The sequence below is a fragment of the Dipodomys merriami genome, unplaced genomic scaffold (genome assembly GCF_024711535.1).
Source record: "Dipodomys merriami isolate MVZ:Mamm:240054 unplaced genomic scaffold, mDipMer1.0.p SCAF_337, whole genome shotgun sequence".
Classification (NCBI taxonomy): domain Eukaryota; kingdom Metazoa; phylum Chordata; class Mammalia; order Rodentia; family Heteromyidae; genus Dipodomys; species Dipodomys merriami.
Window position 1 is genome coordinate 231603 of NW_027204904.1, and position 21919 is coordinate 253521.

The window sequence follows — 21919 nt, forward strand, 5'->3', positions numbered from 1 at the left end:
CTGTCCTTCAAATACAGTGTTACACTGGAGTTCATCCTGCTAACAGGGCTAGAGCTTGGATCCTGAGAACTTCATTTGAACCTCGGATGGGTCATTGATATTTCTTTCCTCCTTTGATAACTCAGGAACTCTAAGAACATTTAAAGTGCCAGTAAATTCTCATCACCAAGGGAAACACAAGAACCTCTTTGAACATCTGACCTTTCAGAAGTGGAAGTCAGAGTGTCATAGACTTCCCTGCCTTGATTGGCTTCACCCTGTGTTCCTGAGACCTCACGCTCCAGAGCTAGGGTGATGGGCGTGAGCTACTGGTGCTCTGGTAGGTTCAGAACTGTAATGACATTGACAATACAAGTCAAATGCTTATCGCAAAGTGTTTGGGGAACATATTAAGCCTTTCAACAATGGACCGTTCAGAACCCTGTAGGACACAAGGTTACAATGCTGGAGTCTGAGAGGCTGGGTATATGGATCTGCTACACTTGAACCTGGAGCTCTACCTCCAATTCTGGTTTACATCAGTGTTCATTTTCCAGAGAATGTTCTCCTAATTAGTAAATAGGAAAAGTACTTTGATAAACCCTCACTTTTTTTTCCAGGTGTGTGTCTCGAACTCAAGCCTGGGCACTGTCCCTGGTCCCTTCAGCTCAAGGCTAACACTCTACCACTTTAGCCACAGCACCTCATGGGGTCTTTTGGTGGTTCACTGGAGATAAGAGTCTAACAGGCTTTTCCTTGCCTAGGTTGTCTTTGAACTTTGGTCTTCAGCTCTCAGTCTACTGACAAACTAGGGTTCCAGGTGTGAGCCACTGTCATCTCGCCTATTGTTTTTGACACTTCTGGGGCTTTATCATAGGGCCTGGGTACTGTCCCTGAGCTTCTTTTTCTCAAGTCTAGCCACTTTAGCCACTCCACAGCTTCTGGCTTTTTCTGAGTATGTGGCACTAAGGATTCATGCATGTTGAGCAAGCTCTTTACCACTAAGCCACATTTCTAAGCCACCTTTCCAATTTTATCCCTCACCTGCCTATCCTCAAAAAAAGGTTTCTGACTATAAACTGACTATAAAAAGAAATCCCAATGGGAAGATGTCCAAAGATAAGACAAAGCTCATACTTGGGGCAGACTCTAAACATGTGAAGACTGTGACAAATGCTTCCATTTAATTATGTACTGTGTTTCAACACTTAATAAAATAATAATGAAAAATGAGTCAATATCCTAAATTATTGTGTTTAATATTATAATATATGTGCAAAATGTAAAAAACATTGTGTATAATAATACTAAATACAATAATCATTAAATAAATCAAAGGAAAATAAAATGCAAAATCAATAATAAAAATCATAATATGAAATTAACATACATATGTAAATATATATCATATATTACATAAGTATAGAAATATTTTTTCTCTTGCAGGACCTTCATTCAAGACATGGGAATTCTAGCCTGAATTTCTTTTCCTCAAGGACAGTGAGCTCTGCCTTCACCCATGCTGCAAAAGAGTTACCTGGATGGTGAGCTCAAATCCTAGCAATGGCAGAAATACTGGCCCCAGTTCCAAGACAGTGACTTAATTTTTATTAATGGAAGCAGTTATGTTTTTTCAGTTCCATACTGAACATTTAAAAAAAGCAGTGTAGAATTTTGTACAGCTATTTAGACATCCTTCCCTGATTGCTTCTCTGAGATATACATTGTTTCCCTTTTTTAAATACGTTTTTATTGTAAAAATGTTGTACAGATTGGTTACAGTTACAGGAGCAAGGTAATGAGTACATTTTCTATTGAGCATTGTTGACTCCCCCTTTGTTTTCCCCCTACTATCCTTTCCCTCCCATCTCCACAACTACCTCCCCCTGCCAAGGTCAGTGACTTAGTTTTCCAATTTTGGTTTGCACAGGCTTTGAACTCATGTAGTGGCAACTCTTTCCTCACATTGCTAAAGATTTACCAAGACCCTGATTCTAAATCCCAGGCTAGGAAAGAAAACCGGCAGAAATTCCAAACCAGGGAGCTTTATTTTTTTTAATTTAGATAAATGATTAATTAATTAATTAATTTTTGGCCAAACATGGGGCTTGAAGTCAGGTCGTGTAAACTCTGCCTCAGCTTGGATCTCCCTAGGCTGGGGTGCAGTCTCCAGACCCATAGCCGATCCTGATATCCTAGGCCCAGAGGGATTTTAGGAAGAAAAAAAGCTGGAAAGCACAAAAAGTGGTGAGGTGCAGAGTGCTGGGGTTTTACTTGTTTTTTTCTTTGCATGTTGACCATCCTAGGTCTGAATGATATGGATGCAAAGTCGACTTGACCTGTCATTGCTGATGGCTGGTGGGATATCAGTGAAGCCATAGGCCAACCTGTGAACATGGCCCTGGATTCAAATCCCAGTCCTGACACCAATGGCAGGGGATCACAAGAGACTCATTCCTATTCATAGGAATACTGATTGAAAGTGTAGTTCATGCACCGGTCTAGTCTAAAATTGGATGCAATAATCGATTTGGTAGGAAAGTTATAGGTGTCATTTTATCATAGATAGACAGCCCTGGCACTCTTTATCAATGTATATTTCTTTGTATACCACCATCTGCCTATCCATGTATCACTGTTTTGGCCAAACCTAGGGGTCGATCTGGGAACCATCTGACAGCCTCATTGGCTAGAGGCTGCCATGCTCAAACTCACTCATTCTTGAATTGAGCCTGCTAGGCACTGAGTTCAGATCCTAGCACTGCCAGGCTTGATGGAGAACACATCTAAAATCTAGATACTTTGTGATGGGATGTAAACTATGTAATAAATTGTATATGTATCATCAGAGTCAATAAAATAAATGGTAAATAAATGAATAAAACAAGAAATAAAATGAATAACCACAGCAAACACAATATGGACTGAACATCTGTACGGAATTACAAATCCTAACTTTAAAACGTATGTAAGATGAACTTTTCCAGGTCTGAGGCTTCAAATCAGCCCCCCCTACAAGGAGGGAATTGCGGGGGACCCTGAGATACTCGTTTGTGAACCTATGAGGAGTCATGGAAAGCGATCGATCTCATCCCTGAATGAGTAGTTCATGCATGATGCGAGTAGGAAATGATAGGCAAGACTCATGGAGTATTGATTATTTGTAGAGAAGAGTTGATGAAGCATGATAATTATCATCACAGTCATGAAATGGAGGCATCCAGAAAGATCCAAGAAACAGTAGTCACACAGAATGGATTCCATTACAAGTCACCATCTCTCCTACTCTACACAAATATGTACTTATTTGCATACTACCTTCAGCTTATGAGTGGGTGACTATTATCCTCCCCAGTTTCCCCCTGCCGGGGGCCTCAATCTCAGGTCTTTGAATGGACTAGGTCCTTCATGGCTCACAGGCTGGTGTGCTCATGTGGACCCATTCACCAATTGGGCCTGCTAGGTCCCACGTTCAGATCCCAGGCCTGCCAAAAGATTCAGCTTGATGTCAAAAGCCAATCATTGCACCTGTTTTTCTTTCCTGTGCAAGTCATGGGTCTCAGCTAGGATGGAGAATAAATGGGCCACCCTGTGGCTATGGGAATAAGTTGTTATCCATGTCAGTCAAGGTATACTTGTCATTATATACTCAAGAAAATACACAATATATCCATGAATAGCATACAAAATAAAGAGAATAACTACACTCAATGCATGATGAAGTCCACACATGGATGTGAATATACATACTTTGTTTCAATGATGCATTGAGGACAATTGAGGCCTCCCTGGGGCTCAAACTCAGTTCCAGGGAATGACCCAGCTCCTTAGTGGCTCACAGTCTGGTATGATCACATGATCCCATTGGGCAGTTGGGCCTCCTAGGCTCTGAGTTCGAATCCCAGCACTGCCAAAAGTTCACCCTGATGTGAGAGGCCAGTTGTTGCATCTGTTTTCCTAGGCTGTGCAAGTTCTGTGTCTCACCTAGGAAGGAGAATGTATAGGCAAGTCTATACTCATGGGAATAGGTTGTCTTCCAGTTCACCAGAGTTATATCTGTCATTCTATACTCAAGAAAATACACAATACATCAATGAATAAGACACAAAATAAAGAGAATGACTACACCGAACACAAGATGCTGCTCACCAATGTTTAGAACTATAAATCCTCTGTTTAATTATGAATTCATGGCTATATTGGCCCCCACCTGGGCTGGATCTCAGGTCCTGGGAATGGCTTAGCTCCTTAGTGGCTCACACGTTGGTGTTCTCAACATGTCCCTTTCACTGATTGGGCCTGCTGGACCTTGAGTTCAAATCCCAGCACTGCCAAAATATTCAACCTGATGTAAGAATCCAATTGATCCACCTTTTTTCCTGTCCTGCGAAAGGCCTGGGTCTCAGCGCAGATGGAGAATGCTATAGAGGCAACTCTATAGCCATGGAAATAGGTTGTCATCCATGTCAGCACAGTTATATCTGTCACCATACTCAATAAAATACACAATACATCCATGAATAAGACACAAATTAAAATGTATAACTATAATGAACTCAAGATGCATACCACTCCTGTAGGTAAAGAGAGATCTTATGTTTAAAAAAGGTGGGCTTATTATTTTGTCCAGTGCTGGGCCTTCAAATCAGGCCCTGGACCATGCCTGACATTCTAGTCTTCAAGGATGGCGAGCTTCAATTCTCCCACAGTGCAACAGAGCTACCCAGACCTGAGTTCAAATCCCAGCACTGACAAAAGATTCATTCTGATGTCAGAAGCCAGTTGTTGCACACGTTTTCCTCTCCTGTGAAAGAAGAGGATGGAAAATGCATAGGCAACCATATAACCATGGGAACAGGTCGTCGTCCATGTCAGCACAGTTATACCTGTCACCATACTTAGTAAAATAAACAATACCTCCATGAATTAGAGACAAAATAAGGAGAAGTGCACCATACACAAGATGCTGTCCACACATGTATGTCAATTTAGATCGTATGTTTAAATTATGAACTTATGAAATTATGAACTTATATTGGACCACCCTGGGGGTCAATGTCAGATCCTGGGAATGACCTAGCTCCTTGGTTGCTCACAGGTTGGTGTGTTCACCTTGATTTATTGGCCAATTGTTCCTTCTAGGCCCTGAGTTGAGATCCCAGTAACATTAACACATGGATCGTCGAGTAAGAAGCTGAATGTAAAACTTGTTTTCCTTTCCTCTGAGAATTCTAGGTGTCAAGCATGATGGAGTACATTTCTACAAACCTAGTGCTCTGTGATAGGATGTCATCAATGTAATAAATGAAATGGGTTTCATATAGTAAAATCAATGGTAAATAAATGAATAAAACAAAAAATACAAGGAACAACCACACCAAACATGTATGGACTGAACATCTATAGGTAAGTATAAATCCTATCTTTACAATGCATGTAAATAGTATGTTTTCCAGGGATGGGGCTTGAATTCAGGACTAGTGAACAGGCTTGACATTCTTATCTTCAAGTACGGTGATCTTCCGCTTCATCCACATTGCTGCAGATTTACCCTGATCCTTAGTTCAAATCCAACACCTGGCAGAATAAATAGCTGGAATTGCAAGCCAGGGAGCTAATTTTTTTAAAACTTTTTCTCAGCACGGGGCTTGAACTCAGGTCGTGGTAACTCTGCCTCAGCTTCGATCACCGTAGGCTGGGGTGCAGCCACTGGACTCACAGCTGTTCCTGGGATCCTCGACCCCCAGGCCTTGCAGGGAAAACAATGTACAGAAAAACTGTGGCCTTTTTAGGTTTTCTTCCTTTGCACATGACCCTCCTGAGTCTGAATTACACTGTTGCAAAGAGTACTTCACTTTGCATTGCTGAAGGCTGGCAGACTATTGGGGAAGCCATAGGCCCACGTGGCAATATAGGCCCTCAACAACCAATGGCAGGAGATACTAAGAAACAGGTTTCCAACCATAGGAATAAAAATGGAATGTTGTCAGTGTCACAGAATAAGTTGTTCGTGAATAATGCTCCTATAAAATTAGACAGCATGATTTCAGGAGGCTGATTGATTTTATTTAATATATATGAAGCATTAAAAGATTATTATTACTTACAGAAACACAATAATTTCAGGACACTGATTTCTTTTAAGAAAGAAAACAATTACATTACTTACATGGACACATAATAAATACCCAAGAATTGGTAGGAATGTAGTCTATATAACTAAATAATGTATAGACATCTCTGGCACTCTGTAAAGACATATATTTATTAGCTTACTGCCATCTGCACGTCAATCTGTTCTTATTTTGTTAACTCCTGGGCTCAATCTCAGGTCCTGGGAATAGTCCGTTAGCTCAATTTGCCCCAGGAGGGCATGCTGACACTCACCCATTCATGAATTTGGCCTTGTAGGCCATGAGTTCAGATGCCTGCATTCCCAAACATTGAATCGTTGAGTAAGAAGCTGATGGTAACACATGTTTTCCTTTTCTGTGAATGTCCTGGGTGTCAGGTATGAAGTGGAATATATATGCAGACCTATATCCTTATGTAATCAATGTTCTATGTGTCATAATAGTCAATAAAATAAATGGTCATTACATGAACAAAACAAAAATATAAAATAACTACACTGAATGCAATATAATCAACATATGTATGTAAATATAAATCATATATGTAAATTGTACATGAATAGGATGTTTTCTAGTGCTGAGGATCGATATCAGGCCTAAGGAACAGACTTGAATTTCTTGATAAGAAGGAGGCAAGCTTCCACTTCCAACACAGTGCAACATAGGTACCAGACCATGAGTTCAAATCCCAGTCCTGGCAGAAAAATAATGGAACCTTTATAGTATGATTGGCCCAATTCTTAGGTATTTCATTATGCCTCCATTTTATGAATTTGATTGTTTAAATGCTTAATAAAGTATTAACTAAAATAGATTAGTGTCCTATAATATAATTGTGTATAATTTTATCATAGAATCATTCAAGAACTGCCCATTCAATCATGACATACATAATATTCCATTGGGTATCATATAGATAGGAACAAGTTTCTTAGGATCTCCTGCCATTTGGAGGTGGCAGGATCACGATTCGAACTGTGTGCCCCAGCTCCCATCATTTCACTGCGAGAATAGGGTACTCACCAGTCTGTCCAAGAACATCAGCAAGACCAGTGGATCTCAGCAGTCCTCCTTGATACTTACAAGGCTGTGAAAGGAGGATCATGGTCAAAGTCACCCAAGCCAAGAAAGTTCTTGAGACTCCTTTCCAACTTCAGTGCCAACATATCAAGTGTGGAGGGCCAGCCTTGAGCAAAAGCAGCTCACAGACTGTGTCCAGATCTTGAGTTTAAGGTCCAGGATTGGCAACAAACAGACATACACAACAATCTGTGCAGCCATCCAGCTAAAGCAGGTTACTCTTTTGTCCCCAACTGCATTGGACAGAGTTCCCTGGGAATAAAGGCTAGGCGAGCCGCTGTCATCTTGCTCTGCCCATACTGCTTGCATCACAGGATTACAGCCCCATTCTTTCATGCTCCTTTCTGACCAATGAGATACAAGAATGGTGACCACACCCGCATTCTATGATGCTGGGGAGCACTAGGATTCCCTCTGTTTGTTTACAACACTACCAGAAGTTGAGGAAGGTAGAGGTGGTTGAGTGATCAGCAAGAGACTTGAGGAGAGTTTGGAGTATAGTAGGAAATTGATGCTCCCACCAGCACCCCACCTCCCTCCCCACTTCTTGCGGTGCTGGGTTTCAAACCTCAGGCAATGGAGCACTGCCAGCAGTCATAAGGCCCCAACCAGGTCCCTGCCCCTGGTCTTCTGCTCTGGGCCCATGTATCCACAATGCCACCTCCATCACTGGTCTTCCCACCTGGCACAGCTGCCAACAGCTTCTCTGAGCAGCACAGGTGAGTGGCTGCCCCAACACTACCCCTGCAGCTGGTCAGACACTCCACTGGGGTCCCCCTGACCCCCTGCTTGTTTCCTCTCCCTGGCTCTGAGGAGCCACCTTTCTGTCTTGGGCATTTCTGAGAAAGAGACTCAATAGAGACTCAGGCTGTGCTGGATCGGGGTCCTCCTATCTGTGACAGGTATGCTCCACCAAGCATGGTCCTCTGTAGTTGGGATGGTAGACATGTAGCGCCATGCTCAGTTATTGGTTTAGATAGATTATCCCAAACTTTTAGTCCATGCCAGCAGATTCTTGACCACAGATGAAGTTCTGGATAGTGCCAAAACCATCAGACTTCAGTCTCCTCAGAGGACAGTTGTGAGGAAACAAGGGATTTATACAGAGGGTTCTGTGGAGCATGGCTAGGCACAGAGGGAGCATCCTTCAGATAAGGTTCTCGGCAATTCTGTGAGCATATGACAGGAAGATACCCGGAAAAGGCTCAGGTGGGGTCTGTTATTAATTGTGCAACAGGTGTGGGATTATGAAACAAAACATGGCTCTCATCATTACCCTATCCCCATGAGGAAGGGGATCCTTCACTCTGTTGAGTTTTGCAGCTGAGGAAACAGATGCACGGAGAAGCTGGGTGACCTACTTATGACCTCAAGGTCACAGGAAGCTCAGCCTGACTTCTCTACCATGCTCCTTGGGACAATGGGTGCTATTCAGTCCACTTGATGTGGTGGGAATCACTTCTTGTCAGTTGTGGGTCTTGAACTCTAGGCCTGGGCGCCGTTCCCAAGCTCTTCAGATCAAGGCTAGTGCTCTACCACTTGAGCGCACTTCCGGTTTTCTGGTGGTTGTTTGAAGATAAGAGTCCCACAGACGTTTTTGCCCGGACTGGCTATGAACCATGATCATCATATCTCAGCCTCCTGTGTAGCTAGGATTAGAGTTCTGAGCCACTGGCACCCAACTTAAGCATAATTCTGATTTTCTTTCTTCGTCTCTCACATAGTAACTGGTGGAATGTTTTCTGGATGAGGTGGCCCAGTGTCCCTATGTGCCTGGAACCCAAGGTAGCCCTCTCATTGAGGAAGTGGGCTGTGGGTCAGGAGCTGTCTAGCTCAGACTGTTGAAACAGCTCCATGACGTAAGCCCCTCTGTGCCCTGGCTAGACCATGATGGTTATTCATTTTCCATCCAACCTTCCTGGACTTATTGTATTGTATTGTTTTTTACATCATTTTCTAGCACCTGGCCAAAATTATGATATAGTTATGGAATGAAAATGTAATGCCATCTTAAGAAAGTCATTTAGGGCTTTGTGAATGTGGCTTCATGGTACATTGATTGCCTAACATGCATGAAACCCTGGGTTCAATTCCCCATTACCACATAAACAAAAAAAAACTGGAAGTGGTGCTGTGCCTCAAGTGGTAGAAGGCTAGCCTTGAGCAAAAAAAGAAAGACAGAAAGACAGAAAGAAAGGAAAATAGAGAAAGAAAGAAAGAAAGAAAGAATGAAAGAAAGAAAGAAAGAAATAAAGAAAGAAAGAAAGAAAGAAAGAAAGAAAGAAAGAAAGAAAGAAAGAAAGAAAGAAAGAAAGAAAGGAAGGAAGGAAGGAAGGAAGGAAGGAAGGAAGGAAGGAAGGAAGGAAGGAAGGAAGGAAAAAAGAAAGCCCTGGGTTTCCCTTATTTGCAATAACTAGTGTATGTCTGAGTCAAGCAGAAATGATCAGATAAGTTGCTGTTAGGGAAATGAACCCTAAGATATGTATTTAAATGTTTTTTTCTTTCATGTGATTTTTTTCTAACACATTTATAAAATTATTTCTTGGTTGTTTTGTATTTCCCTCACCCAGAGTATAACCCTTGCTTTCACTGTACTTGATAATGATATAATTTGTGGAGGGGAAGGGAAAAAACACGTCATTTAAATAGGGATACAGGTGGACCCATTGCAACAATGAGATATGCAAGTCGTTATGTCAAAAACGAACTTTACAACTTTGGTGGGGGGGATGGGAAGGAGGATTGGGTCTGGGGGCAGATGGAGGATGGGAGGGGGTCAGAAGGGGAACCAAAGGAGGAGGATACAATGCTTGATAAGAAATGTACTCATCTTGCCCCTTAATTGTAACCCTTCTGTACAGTATTTTCACAATATAAAAGAAAAAACTAGTAAATGCAAAATAAAGAATCCTTCCAAACTGAAACCTGACAGTAGTCCCTAATTCATGAATTTTACTTATAATAATGTTTTGAAAAAAAAAAAGGTTTGGTCATTAGGTCACAGCAATTAATGCCAGTAATGTGCTTAGATTTCAGGTGAAGATTAATTCTGGAAATTCAAAGATTCCAGGATTTTGTGTGGTCACTGCTAATCACAAAGAGAAGGGTAATCTAAGTGACATTTGGAAACCTTTTTGGTCAGTGACTGCAAAAAAAGGCAGAGGCTAATTAACAGTTGTGACACAAGAGAAAAAATAACTCCAGATGGAAGGAATAAATGATAGTAACTAAGGTATACCAGAAATTGTTCTAGAAAACAATTTTGGTTATTGAAGAACTAGTTTTCAACTAGGCTTATTCCTCATTGCCTTTAGCATTCTAAATCTCTTAGGCTAGTTATTAATCTCTGTGTGATAAATGTATCTCTCTCTATGCTGTTCTTTCATACTCGATATCCTTTGCTTTCTAAAAATCTGTCTTTCTATATTTCTCTATGAACATTTCCTGATACTAAATACACCAATACAGATGGTAGAGGATGTTAATGGAGGGATCCCATAGCTAATGAGTCATTAATGTAACAGAATGGAAAAGGAGGACATATTATTGCTACCTCAAATTTTCTGAAAAGCTGCAATGGCATCATTTGGTTCAAATTTCCATTGTTTGTCTACATAGTGTCATTCAGTGCACATAAATGCAAATATGAGCCAGGTGCTGGTGGTTCACTCCTGTAATACTAGCTACTCAGAATGTTGAGACCAGAGGATTGTGGTTGAAAGACAGCCTGGTCAGGAAAGCCCATGAGACCCTTATCTTCAATTAAGCACAGGAAACCCGGAAGTGGTTCTGTAGCAAAAGTAGTAGAGCACTCAACTTGACCTGAAGAGCTGAGGGACAGCTCCCAGGATCAGAGTTCAAGCCCCATGACCAACAAATAAAGTGAAAGATGACTTTGTTTCCCCCAAAGGAACGACAAAATTAATAATCTTCCCAAGCAGAAAAATAAATTCCAAAATGATTCAATGCACCTACTTTTGCTGAATTACTTACTTTATGGCTTCTTTGCTGGACATATTCTCTGCTTTTAAAAATAGTCAAATATTAGCTTTACAAAAAATTTCATCAAATATTAGTTATTTCAAAAGAGAAGTCTATTCAGTTGATGTCACTTAGCTTTCTTACTATCTTAGTTCAAAGCTAACCCAGGCAGGATAGTCTCTCAAATTCATTTTTAATTAAACACCAAAAAAGCACAAGTAGAATTTTGGCTCAAGCAGTTGAGTACTAGCTTTGGGGGCAGGTGGGCAGGAAAGAAAATTGTTCAGGGCAGGGTCCAGCTTCTGGGTACAAGCCCCAGAACCAGCACAAACGAACCAAACAAGCAAACAAAAAAACCCAGATATTTCTTTGGGACCCTCCTTAAAGGAGTACTCATTTGATAAGAGGCTCCTTTTGGTGATCATACTCACTGGATCCTGCTTTTCTGGAATCCTTATTGCTCTGGAGAACTCAGGACCAGACTAAAGAAATTGATAACTGACTCCTGCAAATAGAGATTCCTCTCAGGGGTGAAATATCCATCCATAAAGCACTTTAAACCTCCATGTCTTTGTTTCTTTGCAGTAGAACACTTTTTAAACGTTATTTCCTTTTGTTCTATGATGGCTTTCAAATGGCACATTATTTTTGTAATACTCTCAACTAGAACTTTACAGAAAAGTTTTATATGAGTAAAGAACATATTCGAAAAAGTCAAGAACAGAGTTTCCTTCAAGCCTTGGGATTCTTTTCTTGTACAGTAAAAAGGAAAGCACAAGTTAACTTGAACTTTGTCATTCCTCTATGTTCCATTCCTCTCCTGGGATCAGTTTCCACATCCAGTTACCATTACTTCCAGTAACAATTGATGGTGCTGCTTGAGGTATAATAAATGTTTACTGGCTTCACTGAAATAACACAAGGACACCTTTGGACATGAGGTAACACGTGTTTCAGAGAAAACTTAGTAAAGGGAAAATATGAAAATTATATTGCTTATAAATATATTATCCATGAGTATATTGAGTTCAAACTTTTTAAGGTCTCTGTAAATTAAAGTGAATTGTAAATGGGAAGAAGGTTCTCAGATCATTCCTTTTGTGAGTGTATGTACAGCACATTATTTCCCGTGTATATGAATTAACAGTAAGGGAAACTATAGCAATAATAGGAGAAAGAGAAGTTCTGTGTTAAAGTATATGGGTTCAATACACTATAGAAGACTCTACAAATAAGACAACATTGAAACAATAAAGCCAAGTCCAGTATGTAGATTTATTGGAGTGATGTAGAGAAAGCATTACTCCTAGGTGGAACACGAAGTATGAAGCCACTCCCTTTCTAAATCACACTTGCTAATCACACAACTCTGTAGAAAGTAGAATGGAAGTATAATTCTGGTTCCAATGCAAGTCAGATATAAAAGCATGGACTTAAATGGAAAAAAATCCATCTTGAGAGAACAGGGCTTATACTAGCAATGAACTGCTGGCTAAGATGATATTTCTTTTTCTTTCCTTATATATTTATTGTTGTTGTTGGTGGTCTTGGCACTTGAACTCTGGGCCTGGGCACTGTTCCTCTGCTATTCAGCTCAAGGCTAATGCTCTACCACTTGATCCACAGTGCAACTTCCAGTTTTCTTGTAGTTAATTGCAGAAAAGTGTCTCCAGTACTTTCTTACCCGGGGTGGCTTTGAACCCCAATCCTCAGATCTCACCACCACTCAGCTTACGATCACATTTCTAACAGTGTACACTCAGGATATGTAATGGGTATATTAATCTATCTTTATTTTAATTCTTGAGTTAAAAACCTCGGCTACAGCATAGACTTTACACTCACAAAAATGTTTATAGCTTAAAAGTTGATACTTCTGGAGAAATAAAACCTAAGAATGTAATGGAGTCTGGGAAGTTCAGTTTGCAACCAGCTAGGCTAGAACAGTCTTTGCAACAGTACCTATAATTGAGGAGCCAAAAGCTGTATTGGAAGAATGGCTCAGGTGATGGAATACCAGTCATGAGCAAGATTTATGAATAAGAGCTTGAGGCTTTTGTGTACATATAAACAAACATACACATACACACAGAGGCACTTATATGTGCACACACAAATGCACAAATGACTCTCATAATATGTAGAAAAATTACAAAACAATAGAAAATATGTCCTGAGTAAGACTAGAATTATGTGATAATTTTTAATATTAGAAAGTCCTCAAGTTACTTTTTTCAAAAGTGTTTGAGAATATTACATAGGTAGGGACCAGAGATAATAAGAGAGTCAAGTAATCATTATTAAAGGTATCGGATCCATTGAGGAATGAATCAGAGACCCCGCAGGTGCATCTGAAAATGTTCATATCCTGTGTCAAATGTTAGAAAATATTTGAAAATAGTACAGGAACAGTCTGAGCAGTGTAGTGGGTAATATCACTGGAGAAATTCAGAATTGGTAATCTGTATTTAGATTAAATAAAACAAGAAACTATGGCAGGGCAATGTGATATAAGCCTAGAATTCTAGCACTCAGACTAAAACAGAAGATTAGAGAGTGGAATTACATAGTGATACCTTCCCTGGACCAGGTAGTATAATTTTGTCTTAATAAAACAAACCAAACAAGAAAGGAATACACAGTTGGAATGCTGGGCTAATTTTGTCATTTTTTGCGAAGTCAAGTTTCCTATTGAAATGCAACTCATATATAATCCTCACTTGTGTTTTAAATTCTCTCTCCATTACAGAACATTCCTAGATGCAAAATGACTCATGATTACCTTCCAAAATTTGAGAAAGTAAGTAATCATCATTCTGTTGGATTCCAAAGAAATGATAAAGGATTACAAAGGCTTAAGCCTGGAGAAATAGCAAAGTTTATCTAATGTAGGACTTTGTAAATGTTGCTAAATTAGAATTGAGATTTAAAATAAATATTTTGGTTTTGTTTGTAATTTCATATTCTATTAGATATTTCAAAATTCTTTTCTTTTTTTGTCAGTTGTGTGGCCTGAACTCTGGGGCTGCACACTGTCCCTCAGCTCTTCAGCTCAAAGCTAGTACTCTACCACTTGAGCCACAGCACCACTTCCGAGTTTTTTCGCTTATGTGGTGTGGAGGAATCGAACCCAGGGCCTCATGCCTGTAAGGCAAGCAGTCTACCACTGAGCCACCTTCCCAGCCCCAAAATTATTTTTAAATAGAGGGTTTAATTGACAAATTCACAAATGATTCTTGCAGTCTACTTGCCTAGAATATTCTTTCAAGAGAGATATAATTAGAAATTAGTTAATAGATAATTCCAACAATTCATGTATAAAATGATAATGTGAATAATGTAGACAGAGTTGCCAAGAAATGCATGATATTAATTTATAAATTTATCAAAAGCAATTTTTTGAAGCTTTGGTATAACATAGTATGAGGAGAATAATTGTGTGACATCTTTTTCTTCTACCTATGTAACACAGGAAGCAATTCCCTTAATTATGTGCCTCTGTATACAATGAGAAAAATGCTAGATTGGGGGTTTGTTTTCATTTTTTTGTTTTATTGGTTTGTCCTAGTGCTTGAACTCTGGTCCTGGACACTGTCTGTGAGCCTGTTCATGCTCAAGGCTTGTGCCCTACCATTTCAATCTCAGTGCCACTTGTGTCTGGCTTTTGCTGAGAAGTTTATTGGAGATAAGTATCTAAGGAACCTTCCTGCCTGGGTTTGCTTTGAACTGTAACATTGCGCTCTTAGCATCCTGAATATCTATGGTAATTAAAAAAGTATAAATATAAATAATATTTGCAAATGGTCTGATCTCAAGAATACTAGGGGTGGGAAAATGATGCAACCCAGTTTATTGTGGTGTTCTTTCCAGAACATGGAGGGCATCACATTAGCAGAGGTGTAGTATTTTTCACAATAAAGATAAGCTATTAGTGTTGTAAATTAAGGGAACCTTTGAGGTGCACCCTACACCTTGGAAACTGTTGGGCTATGATGACTTTATGGCATAAGTCTTCGGATTGATGGTCACATAAATAATAGCTTACCCTGATAAACAATTGCTTACTCTTGAAAAATTAATTATTACAGATGCTTCATAGTTTTATACTTTACCAGAATGTGGCTATTTTTCTGTTTATTTCTCAATCTGTAGCAACCCATTGGAATATGAATCTATTGCAGAATTACATAACATGCAAACAGGTATTCTTTTGAATCTCTCAGGTAGGAATGTTCAGAATTTGAAAATGAGTAGATATTAGTCATAGGAATTTTGAAGAACACATATATTCTGTCCTCTTAACAACTTATTTACTTTTAAAAGTTATGGGTTTCCATTGAATGAAACTGTTTACTGTTTTTGTATGAGAAAGTTTAAATTTATTCTTTTTTCAAAATATTGGCAAGTATATTGTGAAAATATTGTCTAGTTGGATAACATTCAAGTTGATGGCCCTCTGATTAAAAAGGTGTAATTAATTCAAATTTAATGCCAAATAGTATTGATTTTTAAAAGTTACTAAAAAATAATAATATTTACTATACCAATACAGTGAAACTTTATTTCATGTAGCTTATTTATTTAATTTAATTTTCTTGTCAAAGTTATGTACAGTGGAGTTACAGTAATTGTAAGGTAGTGAATACATAACGTTTCAAACTTGTTATCCCCTTTCTCATTTTTCTCAGTTTTCCGTCACCACAATACCCCTCACAAGTTGTAATGTACATTTTCATCATATTGTCTTGAGAGCATTGCTATTGCATTGGTTTGCCCTTTGTCCTATTTCTCAACATTTTGTTGTTCCTATTCCTTTCCGTAATTAAGGTAAATGTATACCAGTACACAGGGTATCCAAATCAAATACAGCAGGGAATAAGCCATAGGGAAAAATGTCAAAAGAAAATAGAAATCACATAGTACATTAAAAACAACAACCGCAAATAAAAATCTCTGTTTCCATATCTTGGATTTTATTTTGCTTAGCATCAGCATATATGGTCATATATATAACATAACAAAGGCCCTGGAAAATAATAGTTGCATGGACATGATATCATGAAAACAACATTTTAACTGTTTAATATGGTAAAGATGGAATTAGGATTGGTGAATTCGCGATTCTGTTAAAGGAATTTAAAAAGAGTTTTAAAGTTATGACAGGTAAATTTTAATTGTTCAAACTTTTTAACAACTTAGCCTATTAAAAAAATAAAATTGCCTGGGAGAATAGGCTTTCATGCAAAGAAATCCATGGAGACTTAGATGAGAGGGAGTGATGTGGGTGAAGATGGCTCTTTTTCACACTAAACAGACAAACCTCACAAACCTTGCTGTAAATCCTGTAGGTTACCTTGAGAATTTTCCTTACCCAAAAAATATACTCTTACTGTGTGAAACAAGGTTGTAGTGGAATTTAAATTCAAAGTTCTTTAAAAAAAGACATCAAAGCCGGGCGCTGGTGGCTCACGCCTGTAATCCTAGCTACACAGGAGGCTGAGATTTGAGGATCGCGGTTCAAAGCCAGCCCGGGCAGGAGAGACCGTGAGACTCCTATCTCCAATAAACCACCAGAAAACCGGAAGTGGGGCTGTAGCTCAAGTGGTAGAGCGCTCGCCTTGAGCTGAAGAGCTGAGGGACAGCGCCCAGGCCCAGAGTTCAAGCCCCACGACCGACAAAAAAAAAAAAAAAAAAAAAAAAAAAAAAAAAAGACATCAAAATTGTGATTTGACCTTTACTTACTAAACAGTAATTCTCTGAAAAAGATAATTGTGTTCAAACTATTTAGGGGAAAGTGCCCTCCACAATGAAAGAAGATAATGGGTTTACACTTTTCTGTTTATAATACTTTCCACAATGTCTTTGCATATAAAGCACTGAAACACAGAAAAAAATCTGATTGGATACTTCAAACGAATGATTTCACATTTCTAAGTGGCTCAAAAATATAATATCATTATTAACATAAGACTGTGAAGACTTCTCTTATTACATAAGCCAAAAAGTTTTGGGATCAGAAAAGAAGAGCAAATGGAAAAAGTAAGAAAACAGTATTCTTCGAAGCCCTAGATAAGCGTATTAGCTTCAGCAATGGAGGGAGGCCAAAACTTTTTAAAATAGATTGTCTTAATATTTTACCTACATAAAGTGGTTTTACAGAGCCTATTTGTCTCACTTCAATGCACACTAGATCAAATGAAGACATAAAAATAAGTTCCACATCCAAATAAAATAGTTTTAAAAGAGAAACCATGAAGACATAGCAGTGGGGGAGGTCTTATAGTCCTTCCACTTCACTAGACTTTAACCCAAGAAGCTGTGATTAATTGGAAATCAGGTATGAGCTAAGAGGAGGACATAGAAATAGGTCATCAAAGTATTGTCCTTTGTAACAGACACTGTCATCCAAGGTATCGGTGATTTAACTCTATTCTTCTCCATACATCTTGTTAAGCAAATGCAAGACCAAGAGAAAAATAATCTATTGAAGTAATTTTGAAAAGAATAACTTCACTGTTCCTGATATGGTATCTAACGAGAGTCTTAGGTGAGAAGATAAAAGTGGAGTATTCTTCGGTTTCCTCTAAGCATCTTGTTAGCAAATTATATCTTTGAGGTTAGAAGTAATTGAACCAAAAAGTGGTGGAGTACTTATTTTTGTGGGCACTTTAGACATAAGAATACTTTCAAGGTAAAAGAAAAAACAGTATAGCTAAATATTTGTGATCACAGCTTCTTGGATTGGTTTTTTGGAGAAAAGGTTTTACCTGAGAGTTTGTCCTCATTATCATAGATGTTGGGTTTTCGTGGCAACCAAATGCAAGAGGGAAGTTTAATGGACTCGCTTGGACAAATAAACAGCATAATAGAAAAAATGGCAAATAATCTTTAGTGAATTACTTTGACCGATTATTTTGCCAGAACAAAGAAGGAAAGATATAATTCAAAATCACTTGACTGAAAAGTATGAAAAAGAGTAGTAAAGAGAGATGAGAGAAAACATAGAGGACTGTTTTCTCTCCAACAGAGTAATGGGTTTTGATCTTGTTTCTTCCATTCTATATTCACCAGCTATCAAATGTATCTCAGGACTGGAATATCCAGTTCAAAGAGATCTCCCATTAGAAAATATTTGCTGCAGATGTAGGTGATTTATAACCTTAGACAATCTATTTAAATCTGTTCAAAATTCTCCCCTACCCCAAACTGCCCTCTTTGAACAGTTGGTTTGCTTTTCCCATACTGCCCTTGATTAACTATTTAATATTTTGAGAGGTCATATTCATACTCTGTAGAGTTTGCTGTTTGGTTGTGATTTTTATGTGTTTGATTTTTGTTGTGCTTTTAACTAAATTTCAAAAGGTTGTGCAATTGTGTTACAATTAAATATGTCCATGTAATTGTCCAATGCTCCTGGATCAGAGTCACTCCTTCTATCATTCTCAACCAACCTCTTCTCCAAGATTTATTTCAGATTTACCACTTCCTTTATCACATGTGTACATTGAGTATTCTAGTTGTGCTTGCCACTTTTTCATTTTTCATTCATTCTGTTTTTACTAATATTCTTCTCTGGTTTCAACTTCTTGATAGTCATTCTGTTAAACTGTCTGTTCATACTTTGACAGGTTTATATACATTCTATGGCATTTCAATCCTGCATATACTTGAACTGATATCAGCTTATATTTCCATAATTAATTCATCTGCAATAACAATTTGCAAGACTGGAGACGTGAAGCACCTAGACATGATTTTATTCTCATCCATTTGGAAGATTAATCTTTATTCAACAAGAAAGTTTAAAAATGGCTTAGAATGTTTTCCTAACTACCAGTTTTTATAAATGGCTTTGTACAATGGTTTGTGATTATTTTACTTTACATGGGATAATATTCTCTACTACGTATAACTTTTGGGAAAAGAAGAAAACTAAAATTTATTACTGTGGAGGAATATGATAGAAATAGAAGACAGATTTTATGTTTGTCACATCTCTCATGAGTACCCATATTCAAGACTTAAAGTCAAATTTCTTAAGGAAAACATCAAACAATATGATAAGGCAACTATTCGTGATCTTTTAAAATGTACTTTATTATTTGATGAAATTTACTTTATTAGCTAATGTTTAGGCTTGAAATATGGGAGGCTGATCTAGGTAACACATTTCTGGAAGGCATCTACTGAACAACACAAATGGTCGGGGCTACTACTTCTATAATTTAAGGAATGGTTGAACCTGTTTGGTATTAGTGCAGGATAATAAATCAACTCTATTGTAACTTGCTCCTTCCACTTGAAAAACTTGTAATGTTACTAAGTATCCAATCGTCAAATGTCATTTTGGCGAATGTGCCTTTAAAAAGTTTATTTGAGGGGCTGGGAAGGTGACTCAGTGGTAAAGCACTTGCTGGCATGCATGTTTTTCTGAATTATATTTGACTTCTAAGTCAAGTTTTCCTATCCTTGGTAGAAAAATTATGGATCTATCCTTCCAGGAACTATTTTTTGGCCTACTTATACTGGACTGAAATCTTTCATTAATCATTAGGAGAGGGGTATTAAAAATATTCTTGTGACATTTGTGATCTTGTTCACTAATATGGGCTGGTCATCTGTAAATTGAAAGTGTGAATTACAGTAGTTTCTCTCAGATTTTGTGATCTCATCTTTCATTTTAAGTTGCCTTGCATTTCACAATTGCTTACTGCTAAATCCTGTGTAATTGGGGCCCTGAATTATTATAGGAAATGAGGAGTTGAGATGAGTCTTCAATTACTTTCTGTTGGCATGTGGCATGGGCCTAGGTGTGAATACTTGCCCTTCTTATCTGATGATACAGATAACTAGGACCTAGGATCCTAGGACGCGTGGATCCTGTAGAAGAATAATACCTTTTGGACATCATATCAGCAAAATTTGGGTATGATCAGAAATATGGGGAAAACCATTCTGAGTCCAGCGAGTCAAAACAATATACAGAGCAGCAGAGTAAAATCCCTTACAGATTAAAGGAAAACAACATTTTTTTTTACCATGTGAATTCAGGAGACTAAGAACACTTAGAAGGTATCACAAGTTTATATCGAAGACATTGCATTGATACTTCTTATATTCTAATAAATATTCTAAACCTAATTATTTATATTCCTATCTATTTATTGTAATAAATATCAAATTATTTGTCAAATTATCGATTAATTCTAGCAAGTTTCATTGTGTGAAACATAAAATTAGCACATACAAATATAAAATATATAACTGTATGTAATCTAAGGAAATGTTTTTCATTGTTCTGTTGTGGTTAGGTTATCAAAGGCAACTCTGTTTTACAGTATTATTCCATTATCTCTACCTCAGAGTTGGGTAGAGTTAGACCTAAAGCTTTACCATTTGTAGATTTACAGCCTAGAGGCAAGAGGAAACACTGTGATTAAAACATTACCAATTTAAGGCCTAATATCAAGGAAAAATATGGACTTCTCCTGGAGCTATGGAAATATTTGGCGATAGAAATTCAGTAGTGTAAGTTCCTGCCTGGTTGGATGGTAGACAGGTCAGGACATTAGGTAATCATGCATAAGAACAATTTTTTTTTCACCTTCTTGGCTTTAGCTACTTTTGAAATGGTAGGTATAATAAACAATTATATTTTGATAAAATACTTTCTAGTCAGAACTGTTTATTTCTCTATGATCCCTTGTAACTAAGATTAGTTTTTTTTTTCCAGTAAGATAATCTTTGCTGTCAGGGTAAGATATTCTGGTTGGTCTGTTACTACATGGAAGAAGGGTAAAGGGTCAGTAGACATTTGTGCCAGTAAGACCTCATTTGGGAAATTTTAAGCTGCAAAAGTTTAGAAGTAGCTCTTCAACAAGGCTTACTTTGAATCCATTAGCTCCAAGAAGTTAACTCAGTTGATAAATAAGTACTTGAAAAGCCATATCTTTGAACCTAGCTATAAAGGCTACAAAATATGATGAAATTTAAAATGAAAAAGACTTAAAATAGTCATTGGCAAATAATTGCAATTGTGAGCAATCTACCGAACAATATGTTTTTTCCACTATACACAGAATTTCAGAGAAATAAGATCAATAGCATTGTTAGTAACAATAAGGTTTCCTTGTTACAAATAGGCAACCAAGGATATATGCCTGTATAAAGATTACATCATTAACTACTTAAATTTACAGGATACTACATGCTTCGGCAGCACGTATACATAAATTACAACAATATAGAGATTAACATGCCACTTGGACAGGGATGATATGAAAATATGCGAAGTATTCCATATTTTTCATCCTTCAGATGCAAGAAATGAAAAACAGTTATTAAAAAGTTGATTACAAAAATACAAGTGTAACAACACATGCGATTCATATAATTAAAAGTTAGTTTTTTCACAATGATTTATTTTCTCTTTTTCCATTTTTACTATTCTAAATTATTCTAACTGGAGAGTAGAGAACTGATAGAAAGCAGAGGAAAGATTTTCCTGTGTATTAAAAGGTACAGACTGAAAATGAGGACCAATGGTGTCTTCATGTGCAGCTTATTCTAGGAATGAGAAAATAGGAAATAATACCTTCTATGTAAATGATTTGGGAAATGGCAGAGCAGAAAGTGAAATGATGCAACCAAAAATATAAAAGCAAAATAAGTTAGGATAATTATGGAGCAATCATATTATCTATGAGAACCATGAAAGAGAGAGAGGAAGAGAGACATGTGCAATG

General features: G+C 37.8%; 1 long non-coding RNA gene and 1 pseudogene across 1 annotated transcript; both read left to right on the plus strand.

Moving 5' to 3' along the window:
* Positions 1–7643: 7643 nt before the first annotated feature.
* On the plus strand, positions 7644–18992 carry LOC138803191 (uncharacterized). Its single transcript, XR_011364893.1, has 3 exons — positions 7644–7912; positions 13924–13974; positions 18803–18992. It is a non-coding gene; the product is annotated as an uncharacterized lncRNA (long non-coding RNA).
* A 2389-nt stretch (positions 18993–21381) lies between these two features.
* Positions 21382–21481, plus strand: LOC138803196 (U6 spliceosomal RNA; annotated as a pseudogene).
* Positions 21482–21919: the final 438 nt, after the last annotated feature.